At 37.2% G+C, this 16,363-nt stretch overlaps 1 long non-coding RNA gene across 1 annotated transcript; it reads left to right on the top strand.

Annotated features, from left to right (window-relative positions):
- The first annotated feature begins 4,258 nt into the window (after positions 1–4,258).
- LOC139962969 (uncharacterized) lies at positions 4,259–6,993 on the top strand. Its single transcript, XR_011791409.1, has 2 exons — positions 4,259–6,466; positions 6,853–6,993. It is a non-coding gene; the product is annotated as an uncharacterized lncRNA (long non-coding RNA).
- The last annotated feature ends 9,370 nt before the right edge of the window (positions 6,994–16,363 follow it).

Genomic DNA, 16,363 nt, shown 5'->3' on the forward strand with positions numbered 1-16,363 from the left:
TCTATCTATCTATCTATCTATCTATCTATCTATCTATCTATCTATCTATCTATCTATCTATCTATCTATCTATCTATCTATCTATCTATCTATCTATCTATCTATCTATCTATCTATCTATCTATCTATCTATCTATCTATCTATCTATCTATCTATCTATCTATCTATCTATCTATCTATCTATCTATCTATCTATCTATCTATCTATCTATCTATCTATCTATCTATCTATCTATCTATCTATCTATCTATCTATCTATCTATCTATCTATCTATCTATCTATCTATCTATCTATCTATCTATCTATCTATCTATCTATCTATCTATCTATCTATCTATCTATCTATCTATCTATCTATCTATCTATCTATCTATCTATCTATCTATCTATCTATCTATCTATCTATCTATCTATCTATCTATCTATCTATCTATCTATCTATCTATCTATCTATCTATCTATCTATCTATCTATCTATCTATCTATCTATCTATCTATCTATCTATCTATCTATCTATCTATCTATCTATCTATATATTGCATTGTGCATAGGCGCGTAGCCTAGTTTTATTCCCTGCCAGGGAGTTGTCAGTATATCCATAACAACTCCCTGCTATGAGTGGGTAATCTTTCTAGTGTTAAAAGTTAGTTCAAACAAAAAAAGTGGAAAATTTTAAATATTACTGTTTCAAGTATGATTTTGGAGTCAGGACTCCCAGCCTCAGAATGAAGTCATGTAATAGCTTCACGTTGCCATCAGATGACGTAGCTAATTATAAATTTGTTCATTTAGAATCAGTGTTGCTGGCGATGAGATATGCAACTCCGTGGATTGCCCTCTTTTTGATATTGAAAAATCTGGAATACGGGTGGAAACTTCAGGGAAGGCCAACCCACGGACTTCAATACAAAGAGAGAAATTACCCTTGTTACCGGGTTGTCTGTCGATTATCCTGAATTATCCGACTGATGATCCAGGATTGTCAAAATACTGACCCTTTCATTTGCAGACCACTCCTCTACTTTTTGTTTTCCCGAATGTGAAAACAATGCAGTCAATCTTACCGGCCAAATTGTGAGGGGGGCCGCGCGCGGATAGCAAAGTCGGAAGTGACTATAACGCGGATTGCAAAGTCGGTAATTCAACTATTACGGTTAGATTCGTCCAACACGGCAGCATACAGAAACGTTGTAATCAAAGCCAGAGCCATAGTGAATTAATCAGGTATAACACATCCGGGGTCGTATGTGTGTTAAATTCTTCAATACTACGGAGAGCCAAACGTTCCATAAATGTCGAAAAAGAAAGTGAAGTGTCCAAGTTAATATATATATGTCCAAATCGATATCAACATGTTACAATTCGATATCAGCATGTTACAATTCCATATGAACATGTCGAAACAAAATACAATATGCCATTGCGTCTATCAACATGTCAAATTCAACATCAGCATGTCGAAAACTTGTAACAGCATGCCATTACTACATTGGTCATGTCAACATGCTATATTTACGTCGTGCTATAATTTGGCACTTCGGCGCGCGCCAACGTTTCGTATATGTCGAGATTTATTTCAGTATGTCCAAAACTTGTGTCAGCATGGTGAGCGAAGAGTAGTGAAGTATTGCCATGACAACGTTGCACATGGTTCGTGTCGTTCACACGGTACTATGGTTGAATCATGGAGCTATAAACAGAAGGAGAAAACCCACTTTGAAGTATCATTGTAACCGACAAAATTTGATCGCCATAAGTAAACATGCCTCAGGGCACAAACACGGGTAAAGCCATCATCAGCTATTACGTAATCCTGGTTCAAAGGTCATTTCGTATATAGCGTCCCTCACAACATAACAACAGACACTCCGATCCTAACGTATATGTAATTGAAATAGTATACACAGTACTCATATATGTTGCGTTACGCATACCTGTAAGAATTTCGATCGGAATATATCTTTCATTTCTCACCGAATCATGCGAAGATTCGTATTTAATAATTAATTGTTTATCTCAGCATATATTTCATCGCAATATATGAACAAGTAATGGCGAAATAGGTACTTTTAGTCAAGTGTAAGGGGCTTTATTATCTTGCCCATATACTTTATACTTGTTATCTTTATTTTTGGTGGGCTTCTTGTACAAGCTACGGCTTCCAAGCCCTTCCACCATTTTCTCTCCGAAATTTCCATTATTTTTCTTTTATATGATTTATTACTTATTATTTTCTTTGCATGGTATTGTCTTCACAGTCCTATTATTATATAAACATTGTGAGGAAATGGAAAAATTAATGAAATGAAATAAAACTTTTCTTCGTTCGTTAGGCAAATAACGTTAGTGCTGTTTGTTATTGCATTGGGAACCTAGTGTTATAAAATTAACAAAATTAATTTAACACGAAACATGGCTGCCAAAAAACTTTGCATCCGCCGAGGACATTAGAAATGTTCATGCTACAGGATATAGTTGAATTTATGGTGAAGCTGATGATTGAAGAGTTTGAGAGGCTGGATGTTCCAGACGACATAAATTTGGAAGATACATTAATTGTTGAAAAACATGAGGAACAAATTCTAAGATAATTAGCAGGTTATGTGCCATTTGCCCTTAAAAAAACGTTACATGAAAATTAAGAGTACTCAGAATGCTTTAATATTTTTACAGTACTTAAACTGTATGTCTGTTGCAGGTGAAGGTCACAGTTTTTTAGATGAGTTGCGACCAATGGGATCGACTCACACACCCACCGCCGTGCCTGCCTATGCCAATCACGGGAATACATCGATATAGCAAAATTACGTAATCAGTTCCTGTTCCTGTTTCGGATAAACATCTTTCGTTACCTCCGCGGAGCGCAACAGATGTAACCCCTGAGGGAACGAAACGTATCTCACTAAGGAAAAGTCGTAGCTTTCCGCTACAGTATATTCAACCATAGTACCGTGTGAACGACACGAACCATGTGCAACGTTGTCATGGCAATACTTCACTACTCTTCGCTCACCATGCTGACACAAGTTTTGGACATACTGAAATAAATCTCGACATATACGAAACGTTGGCGCGCGCCGAAGTGCCAAAATTATAGCACGACGTAAATATAGCATGTTGACATGACCAATGTAGTAATGGCATGCTGTTACAAGTTTTCGACATGCTGATGTTGAATTTGACATGTTGATAGACGCAATGGCATATTGTATTTTGTTTCGACATGTTCATATGGAATTGTAACATGCTGATATCGAATTGTAACATGTTGATATCGATTTGGACATATATATATTAACTTGGACACTTCACTTTCTTTTTCGACATTTATGGAACGTTTGGCTCTCCGTACAATACCGCTCTCATAACCTATCGGGAAGCATTTTATACTGTAGTTTGATTTGATATAGCATGACTGCAAATTCGTGTTGGTCTATTAAAATTAGCCAACTGTTAAAAGCATTGTAAACTCAACGTAATTAAGCAGAGGAGAAAATGGGCTTTCTGGTTAGGGGTATACATTATTGACTGAAAGAGCAAGGGCCGCCAAGGGGTATGGTGCCCAGATGGTATCCAAGGGGTGAGACGGTGTAAAGTATAGCATCATCTTGTTAGTTTCAGTGGTAGCGATTGTAATGCAAAACAAAGGAGGTATTACCCTGAATTTACTTTTAGCAACAATCTTGTAGGGGAAGGGTAAATCGTATGTCTTGTAACCTTCCCAAGCCCCCCCCCCCTCAATTCCCCTGTCAGCTCCTATAATATCCTTACTACTTTGTTGGGCGTTATTCCTGTCATCGTTCTTAATTCCTTTAAGGTCAAAAACTGATGAGGCGTGTCGACGAAGTTCTCGACATTTCAGTGACAAACAATGCAGAAGTCCCAAGTTGCTACTATTGTTGAGTTGTGTTATACTTAAGGAGAATTACGCATACTTACTTCCCTTATATCTTCACACGGCCGAAAATAGACAGCTTCGGCGGGACAGTATTTCAGCGATATTTCAGGATAAGAGCAGGTTCCTTTTTTGTTTTGGTCTTGTGGTGAACTTTGCATAGTTTTTAATTTTCCTATATTTATAATTGACAAAGACATTTCTGCCAAGATGTTTCGTTCATTCTTGTCTACTTTCGTCTTCTTTTCTGTTTTTTTTTTTAATTTTTTGAATAAAAGGATAAGTACTTGTTGAAATACACATATCCCAACAATAAATGTTTCAGAATAAGACTTCATAGATTCAAGTATCAGGTGGCCGTTTTTGTTAACGAACTTGAATAAATTGTTTAAATAACATTTCGAATTATAATGAATATAATAGTTCAAGGTTACCCCAATCTTAGACATCTATAAGTAGCAGAAAGTTAAAACCAAAATAGATACACATGCAAGTGATTTTATGAAGGGACCAAATTTAAATGCCTTTCTTGGCAATGAAGTATACTTTTGCCTGTATGAACTACGTAGATGTCATAATAGTTGTATGGTACCTACACATAATAAGTTCCATAACTGTTGCCGAAGAGATTGTGTCATGGTTGTGTGATTACTGTATGGTTGCTGCCAAAAAGAAAATCAGTTAGGGATCGGTGGGTCTTTTTTTTTTTAATGGAATGCATTATGAGATTGTAACTTCACAGTGACAATGAAACTACCAGGTTCGCCTTTGTGAGTGCAAACAGATTTTTGTATTATCCTTACAGCGTTCGAGGAGACATAGTGAACACGACAAGCATATCCTGTTACGAAGTGCATTGCTGCTGTCCTCGTTTTTTTCTTTCTTTCTGAGTAAAGGTCACAAATTGATGAAGTGTGTTAGCGAAAACTGTTAAAATTATCACCTGTGATCAGGTTTGTCAAAATTGGTACTTTTTGTTGAATGTATAGATAGAGTTAGAAGGAAGTATTTGCCCACCAAACAAATTTATCGGAAATCATTATAGCAATATACAGTGATAACAGATGGAAGCATACACTCATATCAGGGAGCTGCGTTAGAGTAGCAGCTCCCTGCTCATATCATCTTCCCGGCATTGAGTTACTATTCTTAATCCATTCAAACTATATATGTGGCTGCTAAATGTTTTTAAAAAGTGTTCAGCAATTAAAAGTCATCCCTCGATATCAGGATCAGTAGTGAAACATCTTCTCTTTATAGCACATATCAATTTCTCATATTATGATAATGTATTTTCCTGACATTTTTAACGAGAACCCGAAAAGTTCGTTTCTTGAAATCAAGCTCAATTTTCTCAACATTAAAACACAAATTTTCTTAATGGTTAATTGCCTCAATTAACTTCGCACTTCATACAATACAACACTTAAAGCAGACGTAACAAAATTAATTCTTTATAGTCTTAATTCAATGTAAGAAAGATGTCTCCCTGTTTGTTTGTTTGTTTATTTCATTGATACTATACTTGTATTAACATTTCCGGAGACAGGAGAACACACAGTTGGATCATATATCGACTCTATATGAATTATGCCACTATATGCAGGCTGCTGACATATGAGTCAAAAAGTTGGCCGGGCTCTTCTGTTTTAATTTTTATAAGCCATTTGTTTCAAACGAAGGAGCATTCCAGACCTTCAGCATATTTTACCTTGGTGAATATCTTCAAAAATGTAGTGTCTGTAAAAATATAACCAGCATTCAATCGTTGTTTTTTCTTGAACTATAAAAAAAACGTTTCTGGAAGATCAGAAGAGAATCAATAAACTGAAATAGAAACGAAACTGTCACGCTGCACTTGATTGCACATACTAAAAAGACTTGCCGCAACTGGTATATTACTAAACTCTCTACAGAGTTATAATCATCGTTCGACGTTCGAGGTGCATAAAGTGCGCCCAACGACGCGTATCATATTCTATTGCGACGTGTCTTTGGTTTTCGTTTTGTTTTTCGTGTCACCAATATTCAATAAAAAGCTGAAGCTCAAAACTGATGAGGCGTTTCAGCGAAAACGATATAATGACACTTTTTTGTTGTTTAGTCCTGTATAATATACTAGTTTGGCTTACATGTTTTCATATATACAACACACAACCAGATAAATGTGTTATGTGATATTACGACGTATACCGTATATGAGCAGATTGTCACTTTTTGATCAGTTTATGTTCGTAACATCTTTGTGGTATAACTTAGCAATAGAAAACCGAATAATTTCTGCCAAGATGTTTCCTTCATTCTTGTCTACTCTCGTCTTCTTTTCTGTTTTTTCTTTGAATCGAGTTAATTCTCAAATCTGCAGTTCTACTTGTCCATGTGATTGCAACAGTTTTAACCGGACTTTAGATTGTAGCAGTCTGGGAGTTTCAAACGCCACCGTTTGTGGACCACTAGAGAACTTCCAACGGGTGAATTTTACTGACAACCAACTAACAGAATTATATGAACGCGTATATAATACCTATTGCATCCGCTATGATTTCAGTCACAATTTGATTTCTGCAGTGATGATGTATTTTGAACCTTATTGTGATGACTTTCTTTTGGATCTCTCTCATAACGCCATTAAAGGACTAAGTCGTTATGCAATTTACATTGAGAGCTATGACTATATACAAAGTATCCTGATTAATATTTCATTTAATCAGATTGAATATTTAGAAAAAGGCTCACTTGTTTTGTATGTTGACTATTATTACGATACAGAATTCGTAATAGACTTATCCTTCAACAGACTACTCTCCATTCATCCATCTGCATTTAATGCCTACTTTTATCTACGAGATTTCTATCTTCTACTGAAAAACAATAATCTAAAGAACTTTACACTGTCTCAGTTTGAAAACGACATTGATGCCAGCAATTACGTCTTCAATTTACAAAATAACAGCATCTCTGGATTTCAAGAGGAGGATGTGGAAAATGGCTACCGTGATGATGTTACTCTCATCTTAGACGAGAATCCTTGGAATTGTGATTGTGATCAAAGGTTTGTTAGCTTTAATTCATCTCGTCTCCGAAGTTTGCTGAGCAGTGATATGTCAGTCCAACCAATATGTGAGACGCCTTCAGCTGTTTCAGGACGCCCTCTCTTATCTCTATCTGAAGATGAATTTCGTTGTGCACCAAAGCTTGATCCCAATGTAGATCTTAATTTACAAGTTAGCGAGGGAGATACTCTTAATTTACATTGCCCTTTTATTGGTGGAGATCCAGCAGTGACCTACGTCGATTGGCAGTTCTTTACAGGGACCTCCGCCCAAGGGCAGGGGAAATCATCTTTTCACGTCCAAAGTTGCTTCAATTGCTCTCTGGTGATAAGAAACATACAGAAGGGTGCAGAAGGTGTATACCAATGTACAGTAACAAACGGAGAGAGCTTAACGATCGAACAGACAATAATGGTAGCTGACGTCACTACACCGATCACTGAAGTCCACACAACTGCGGAACCAAACGGGTCACGTGGCTCTAATGGGGCCTTAATAAACTCTCTCATACCTGTTGTGATATTTCTTTCAGTTATGATGACACTTGTATTATTAAGTTTAATTATTGTCAGCTACAAATTCTACAAATCGACAAAAAACAATCTCCCCTCGCCAAACTCAGATAAAAATGATAATACCCAAAAAGCACCCAAGGCACCGAGATATGACGTCACGGTGAGGAACCAGGCGTTTGTTGAAGAAGAGGAGGGTTATATAGAGCCGGATGCCATACAACCAGGAGGTACTGAAGAAAATGAACAGGATATTTATGAAATCACAGAAGTTTTCTAAATTTCTAAATTCTCTTAAAACATTGAAAGTTTAGATGGGTTTTTTTCTGAATTTATATATTATTTACCTTAGTTTGTTATGAATCAAACAATAATTTTTTAATTAATCATTTTCTTTTATACTTTGATTCAAGAAGATGTCTTCACGGCTTTGGTTTTGGGGTTCGCGTTTCTTAACAGTTTTGCTTGTTTAATCAGTACCATACTTTTCACCTTTACCTGTGTTTTCTGTATATAGTTTCGTGAAACATTAGTCCCGATTGATGTCTCTTCACAGTGAAACAATAGAGATCCAATAGAGATCCAGCGGATTTGAATTAGATTTGCATGTTTGCCTCTAGAGAATGAGAGCATACTAGAATATCCCATAGAAATGACACTATGTTGACTAAAGAATCGCAATTTATCAAAGTGATGTAGTCTATAAAACTTTGTAGAAGTTTTCAATGGGTATACGACCCACTCGCCTCCCTGGATTTCCGAAAACTGAGCAATCATGACACCCTTAACTTGTCTTGATAATTTGATATCTACAATTTTATCAATAAACGAGACTCTGAGGGGTTTCGTCACTTGAAGCCAACCCCCTTTACTCAGTAGTTGACAAAGTTTCATTTGATGCAGGTTCATGATAGGTGCTATAAACATTATTTCATAATAATGTGACTTCTCAATATTTCATTTGTTATGTTTTATTTTTTAATCTTTTCAACATCTACAAAATATTTGTACAGTACTTTTCATTCATATAGTAAAAAAAAAATTGTGATTATTCGATAATTACGCAGAAGTGTTAATCTTAATGAATATATTATTCACTGGTTTAATTTCTAGTTTTAATTGTTAACAAATATAAACAGGGTTTCAATTCAAAATATTGCGTTCATAAAGAAACTTCTACGTTATATATAGTGTTCAAATTGGACCGACTGGTATAGTCTGGATATCTTTTTTTACCATCATTATGTATCCGAGTATTTTTATCTGTAAATAAACTTTACTACATATCTACAATATAGTTACATATTACACACTGTTTATAATAACATGGAGATAACATGCATATCATTTTTATAACGTGGTGGTTGATTAGTTCGTTCTTAATTTTAATGTGTATTAAGTTGAATAAAAGTACTTGTTGAAATACACATATCCCAACAATAAATGTTTCAGAATAAGACTTTATAGATTCAAGTATCAGCTGGAGGCCGTTTTTTTCTACGAACTTGAAAACTTGTTTATTGTCACAACCTTTATATTGTTTTGGATTAACGGATTAAAATAATAATAATAAATAATCAGCAGTTATTTTTACGATTAAGCGACAAACATACATTGTTCAACGGGAAAATGTCGCTGTGTCGGGTGAGACTGCAATTTGTCTCACAAAAAAAGTATAAAAAATAACAAAGAATATGATAAACCTGTACTTTAGGCTTGTAGCCCCCCCCCCCCCACCATCCATGAAAAAGAAAATGTTTCTTATATACACTATTGTCTGGGATTTCCAGGTATACAGCTGACTAGTTAGAAAAAAATGTTTACTGCGTTTTTTCACTTCAGAGACTGCTAATTTCCATGCATGCTTGTCACCACGATTGTAAGCGGCGTTCCCTGTTAATAATTGTGGGCGATAGTGCAAAAAGCGTGGTAGTCCAGATGAACTGCGCTTACGGTGGTGTTACACGGAAATATTCGGGCATCATGATGCTAAATAAAGAAAATCATTAGGCCTGTATTATTATTAATGTCACAAAACAAATAACACAGAACGCTCTCCACAGAATTTTCGGGCAAAAATATGAAAAAGATTCGGGCAAGCTACTACATATTTATATATATATATATTTTTTCCCTCTTAGGCTGCCCGAATTTTTCAGGACTTTTTCCCGAATTTCTTGTCCTCTGGAAATTTGGGGGTGGGGCAGTCTGCCCCCCCCCCCCGCCTCGTACGCCTATGCCCGGATGTACTACAAAGGTTTGCGTTGTCCTATTCACAAGCTGCAAACATATTTTTAGCTCAGCTGAAAGCTTTCCGGTGTGCTATAGCGATCGTGCGATTCTGCCGAAATTCTGTCACTTTTTGTCACCGTCTTTGAATGACAATCATGTTCATGTCGTTATTTTCCATTCGATTTGGCTGAACTTTCGTCAGTGGTTTATGTAAGTTAAATTTGAAGGTCAGTTTAAAGTCACGGGAGGTCATTTTCCGAAAACGTAAAAAAGTGCTACTCCTCCTAGAGTGTTTGTCCAAATCCGTTGAAATGTTGTGGATATAACGTTTGAATGGTGGTGAACCATAGTTGTTCGGGAAACATATTTTTGTCGTCATGTGAGTGCCCAAACCAGGGCATTTTGTAGAGTTAGTTATGATGAAATGTAGGCCACATATAATATGCAATGATCATGAAATTTGTTTTTCGACTTGTCAGTATTCATGACCGGTATATGCGATTTGGTGTGATTAGCAAATGTCTTCCACCTTAAATTTCCCGTCCTTTTGAGAAATAATTCCACCCGATCAAGTCAAATATTTACTTGTTATTCAGACTTCCTATCTAGTTCGATGCCATTCTCTGTAATAGGTCTACTTGGCAGATTTGCAATTTGAATTTTTCCACAGTTTGTGTGTGGAATACGACATGTCTGAATGACCAGCATTGTTCGAGCCGATTCCTATTTCTACTCTTTAACGTTTCTCTGTGGTACGTCCATTGTAAACAAGTTGCAGGTCTGTCTATTATTGTATGGGTGCAATTTTCAGTCGTGAGCAATTTTGGGTCAGCAAAATTCAAAGCGTGATATCCACAACATTTTTAGCGTATTTAGCAGAGGAATATGTTTTCTACGTTTTCGTTCTACTATTGCATGAATGAAAACGATGAAGTGCATGTACTATTGGTTCTTTGTTTTAGCAATGGGGCATAGCTAGCCTTATCCCTAGTAATAAGTTATGTGTGAGAGTATGTATATGCAGAGCCGTATATATATATATGTGCAGAGCCGTATGTAAACGGCTCGTGTATGCGTGCAAGGGCGTAGGAACCGGGGGGCTGGGGGAGGGGGGGCGCCAGCCCCCCAGTGAAAAATGTGGAGGGGCGGAAGTATCATTCCGCCCCCCCCCCCCGGTTCGCAAGTCAGAAAACCCCTTTTTCATTTCCAAATGAGAAAAAAAATCTCATTTGGAGCACCAAATTGCATCTAAGGCCAGGTGAAAATACAAAATTAAGTTTACAAAATGGAGTGGGTTTGAAGTGTGCTATATTGCACCAAATTGCATCTGAGGCCACCTGGAAATGCAAAAAATTCCAAAGGGGAGGGGGACACCCCCTTCCCTTAGACCCTCCCCCAGGCCGGCCATTTGTCTTCAGCCCCCCCCCACTCAAAAATACCTTCCTACGCCACTGTATGCGTATGTGTGTGCGTGTGTGTGTGTGTGCTGCCTTCTTGTAACACCCATATCTCTAAAAGTGTATTATTGGCAACCCTAATACTTTGCATATAGCTTACCCAAATTAGATAAGGACCTTACTGACTTTATTGGATGTCAAGAGTCATCTGAAATCAACAGGATAAAACAGTGAAAACCTGGTATCTACCTTATCTCAAGAACGGTAACATGTAGGTTACCCATTCTGAGTTGGACAAACCCCTTGATATAAGTTAAGGTCAAAGTCATGTGACGTTAACTAGATCAAAAGTGAAAACGTAGTGACCACCATAGCTGAGGAAATGTAACATTGACAAGTCTCCTACTTCAATGAGACGGTGTCATTCTGAGTATAAATGTATTAATTTTTGTGAAGGTCATAATTCAACAATGGTCAACAGTATCTGCAGAACTCGTGTAAACAAAACTTGTTCATAATATCTAACAAAGATAACATTTGCGCATACCTGTTACGATGTAGTCATTCATCTAACAATTTTGCATTCTGTTTTAAATATACTATAAAGGTAGCTCAGCATTTTAAGTATTCAAAAACACAACTTAGCGGTAGTTATAGCCATTTGAATTTTCAAATTTATTTCAAACTTTAATCATTGTTTATTTCTATTAAAAATAAAAAAAATCATACATACATTTTTCTTTATGTCTTTTTTGTTGTTGTCAAAAACAGATGTTTACAACTTTCTACATTGGTAACAAACTATATATGTCTGTTAAGAAGAAGTATAGGCAAGGAAAAGGGAGGTAAGGAAATGACTCCTTCATCTCGCTTATGTGTTCTATATTATTCGCACAGACAAGTGGATAGACTGTTTCGAACTATTGCCAATCAAAACAAGTTTCTCAAATAGAAACTTGGCTGAACTTTGCTGCTCTTGTTTTTGCTATGCTTATTATGCTTACAGCGGTTCGAGGGGCACATTGTGTATCCCGACAATGCGTATCCTGTTACGAAGTACAATGCCGTTGTTCTCGTTTTCTATAGTAAAGGTCAGAAATTGATGAAGGTGTTAGCGAAAACTATTATAGAAAATCAATTTAGTCAAACCTTGCATTTTTTGTTGAATAGCAGGTAGAGAAGAAAGAAGTATTTGCCACCAAACAACTTTATCAGAAATAAGTCATAAAGTTGGCTGGGCGTCACTGTTTTCTTCTGTTTTAATGTATACAAGCTATTTGTATTTATACAGCACAGGCATCTAGTTTAAGATATACCGTACAATATTTGCCGTCACCACAAAATTGAATGACCATAATATTTTTCAAACCCCTTTATGAACTATGGTGAAACAAAATACGCTTATTAGATTAGGCTAGTACTGATAGAGCAGTGTTTTCATTAGTTAAACTGGTCTATCGATGGATATTTTAGGTTTAGCAAGCCGAATGCTCTACAATGATTCTGTTGACATGGTTATATTATAACCGGATATGATTTTCGATTAACCGGAATTAACCGATCAAAAAGAAAATTATCTAGGCTATCTTACTTTTTAGTCAGAGTAAAAACAATTAAGATGACTCGATATTAAGCAGAATTGTTAATCTTTATGAATATATTAATCACCGGTTTTAATCTCTAGTTTTAATTAGATAGCAAACAACAACAGGATTTCAATTCAAAATATTGCGTTCACATAGACACTTTTTACAATTGGTATTCTGTACAGAGAAGCCGACGTTATTATCTCTGAATTCTTAAAGGAGCATTTCAGACATTTAAGATATTGTAAAGGATTTTATCTACAACAGTGGGACCAAATTTACTACTACATCGGCACAAGACTAATATAAGTTCTTCAGAAGTCATTTTGTCATTATGAAGAGCATTTCTTTAGTTATTATGACACACACACTCGCACACACACATACACACACGCACCCACACACACACACACACGATCACGCCAAATCACTTGGTAAGTTACTTAGAATAAGTTTCTAAACTGATATGGGGTACAAATCTGGTATCCGTTATGCTGTGGATCATATAGGTGTAGGAGGCGGGCGAGGGGTTCTTCAGTCACCCCCCCCCCCCTCCCAACAATATATTTCCGTGAAAATTCGGGCAATCTGCTGATATTGTTTCAGGAACTGCAAAAAAAGAAATAATAATCTTGTTTGATGGGTCAGCACGTTCGTAGATAAAAAAAACAGCCTCGGCTAATAAGACTAACTTTCTAAGCTTGCACGACTAATCTGATGTTAATGTTGTCGAATTTTGATACAGTTCGCACCCCATGCTTTCCTTCTCTGTCCAAGACTATATGTTATGATATGTATCACTGTTAGCAATCTTTATAACGAATTCAAATTTTTAAAGTGAAAGGGATCGATCCTGATACAGAAAAAACTTTTAGGAGTCTGATACAGAAAAACTTTTAGGAGTCAGAATCGATGCTCACCTGACATGGCAAGCTCAGATTGATTATATATGTAGTACTATTAGTACAAGTTGCGAAGGATTAAACAGTATATAGACACTCCCACGTGCATACTTTATTATAATAGATACATTCTTCCAATACTTGCCTACTGCTGTCTAGTTTGGGGAACTATAACACTGCCCAAAATACTGATAGAATTATTAAATTACAGAATAGTGCTGCACGAATTATTTTAAATGTACATATGAAGATTGTTCAAGTGATTTATTTGCCAGGCTGGGATGGAAGACTTTTGACAGACACGTTATGTATAGAAGGTTAACTATGGTATACAAGTCAATTAATGATCAAGGACCGGATTACATGAATGAGATGTTTAAACCAGTTACGAACATTCATAATCACAATATAAGATCCTCTACTGCAAGAAACCTGCACATTACAGGCGGACACATTAGCTTTTATAACATTATTATATGTCTTAGTAGAGGGCCTCGTGGAAGATTAGCTATTGCTCAACGAGCTACCCCCTTAAAACAAAGTTTAAATAAAAAATAAATAAAAAATCCCACCAGTACGCCCTTCCATACTGGTTACATTATACTGGAAAGTCGTTACAGCGCTCACCTCACCTCACCCCCGCTCACCCCACCCACCCCAAATCACATTGGGCTCCTACGCCCATACTGTGGATAATCTTTCACCGCCATGTAGACCGGCAGCCCAGAGCACTTTGATCAAACGAACGAGGTACCAATATCTGAGTATTGGAACATTTGTGGAAAAACCCAGTATATCCAAAAGTGGACGTCTGCCGTGGTCGCTCTGCTGCATGTGGCCCATGGGGCCGGTTAAAGGGGGCCAAAAAATGCATCTGATCAAACGAACGAGGTACCACTTGAAACCAATGTCAACTTAATGCATGAATGCCACATAGTACTGAATGGCCCATGACAGACAAATTTTCTGCTGCAAAGGGCCCGCCAGACGCCCCAAAAGGGCCCCTAAAAATGCATCTGATCAAACGAACGAGGTACCACTTGAAACCAATGTCAACTTAATGCATGAATGCCACAAAGTAATGAATGGCCCATGCCAGACAAATTTTCTGCTGCTAAGGGCCCGCCAGACGCCCCCAAATATGGCCCAAATGCCCATTATCGTAGCATTGACCCAGATTAAATATGCAAGGTACCACTCAAAACCGGTTTGGAATGTTCGGGTTGACCTTACAGACTATGGAAATAATCATGCCAGACAAATTTTCTGCTACAAAGGGCCCGCCAGACGCCCCAAAAGGGCCCCTTAAAATGAATTTGATCAAACGAACGAGGTACCACTTGAAACCAATGTCAACTTAATGCATGAATGCCACAAAGTACTGAATGGCCCATGCCAGACAAATTTTCTACTGCTAAGGGCCCGTCAGACGCCCCCAAATATGGCCCAAATGCCCATTAGCGTAGCATTGACCCAGATTAAATATGCAAGGTACCACTCAAAATCGGTTTGGAATGTTCGGGTTGATCTTACAGACTATGGAAATCATCATGCCAGACAAATTTTCTGCTACAAAGGGCCCGCCAGACGCCCCAAAAGGGCCCATAAAAATGCATTTGATCAAACGAACGAGGTACCACTTGAAACCAATGTCAACTTAATGCATGAATGCCACAAAGTACTGAATGGCCTATGCCAGACAAATTTTCTACTGCTAAGGGCCCGCCAGACGCCCCCAAATATGGCCCAAAATGCCCATTATCGTAGCATTGACCCAGATTAAATATGCAAGATACCACTCAAAACCGGTTTGGATCCACACAAAAACAATATTAAATGCAAAGGTACTTTCCACAGAGTAAAGAACTGCCAATGCAAGACAAATTTTCTTCTGCATAGGTCCCACCAGATAGAAAGAATAGGTGGCCCAATGTGGCCCTATATATGGGTCTAAAGAATTGGATATATGTGCCTTGTAACATGACATTTCAAGCTCATGATTATATTGTTTCCAGCATAAATTGGAGTTACTGTACACAAGACCAGTGTTTTATCTTATTTAGCTATTCGCTGCTCTAAGCAAAGTAAAGATAACACTTTCACCTAAGCCTCTAAATATTTTGGGATTTGCTGGCCTGGGCAAAAATTACAGTTCCCCACATTATAATTCTAACACTCTGAGGAAGAGTCTTGCCTGGCTTGGATCCACAGAACTACGGTTGGAAGAGCAAGAATGGGTGCTACAGCCCTGACTGGTTTGAGGGACCGGCTCTCCCAGATCATCTATTCCAAGAGGGGGAACTGAGCGAAGATTTTCAAAGTAGCCGACCAGACGTGGCTTCCGAGTTTGATGGCGATGATTCAAGTACTGAACCATCTTGGAGTGATGACTCCGACAATGAAACATTGATTTGAGCTTCCATTGTCTTTTTAGAATCAAGTTCATGGGAATACTTAATTTTCATAAACTTAGAGATCTGTCTGAATGGCAAATGCAGTGTCTTTTTACAATGCACACACTCCAGTGTTTAATCACTGTCAAGAGACATGAATTCTCAGTTCTTATACTTCGAACCTAACATGTGTCATGTTCAGAGTAATCACATAATGATCTTTTGTTACTATCTTTGCCAATTATGATTTTAGTACATTTTAAACTAGCAAGATGACTTTCTTCAAAGGTAAAAGATCCCTTCATAGATGAAAACAAAAACCCTCATCTAGCATTCATATTTCTGAAAAATGGATGCCACATCTATTTGTTGGACTTGTTACAAGCTAT

Source organism: Apostichopus japonicus, chromosome 21 (assembly GCF_037975245.1).
Source record: "Apostichopus japonicus isolate 1M-3 chromosome 21, ASM3797524v1, whole genome shotgun sequence".
Taxonomy (NCBI): Eukaryota; Metazoa; Echinodermata; class Holothuroidea; order Aspidochirotida; family Stichopodidae; genus Apostichopus; species Apostichopus japonicus.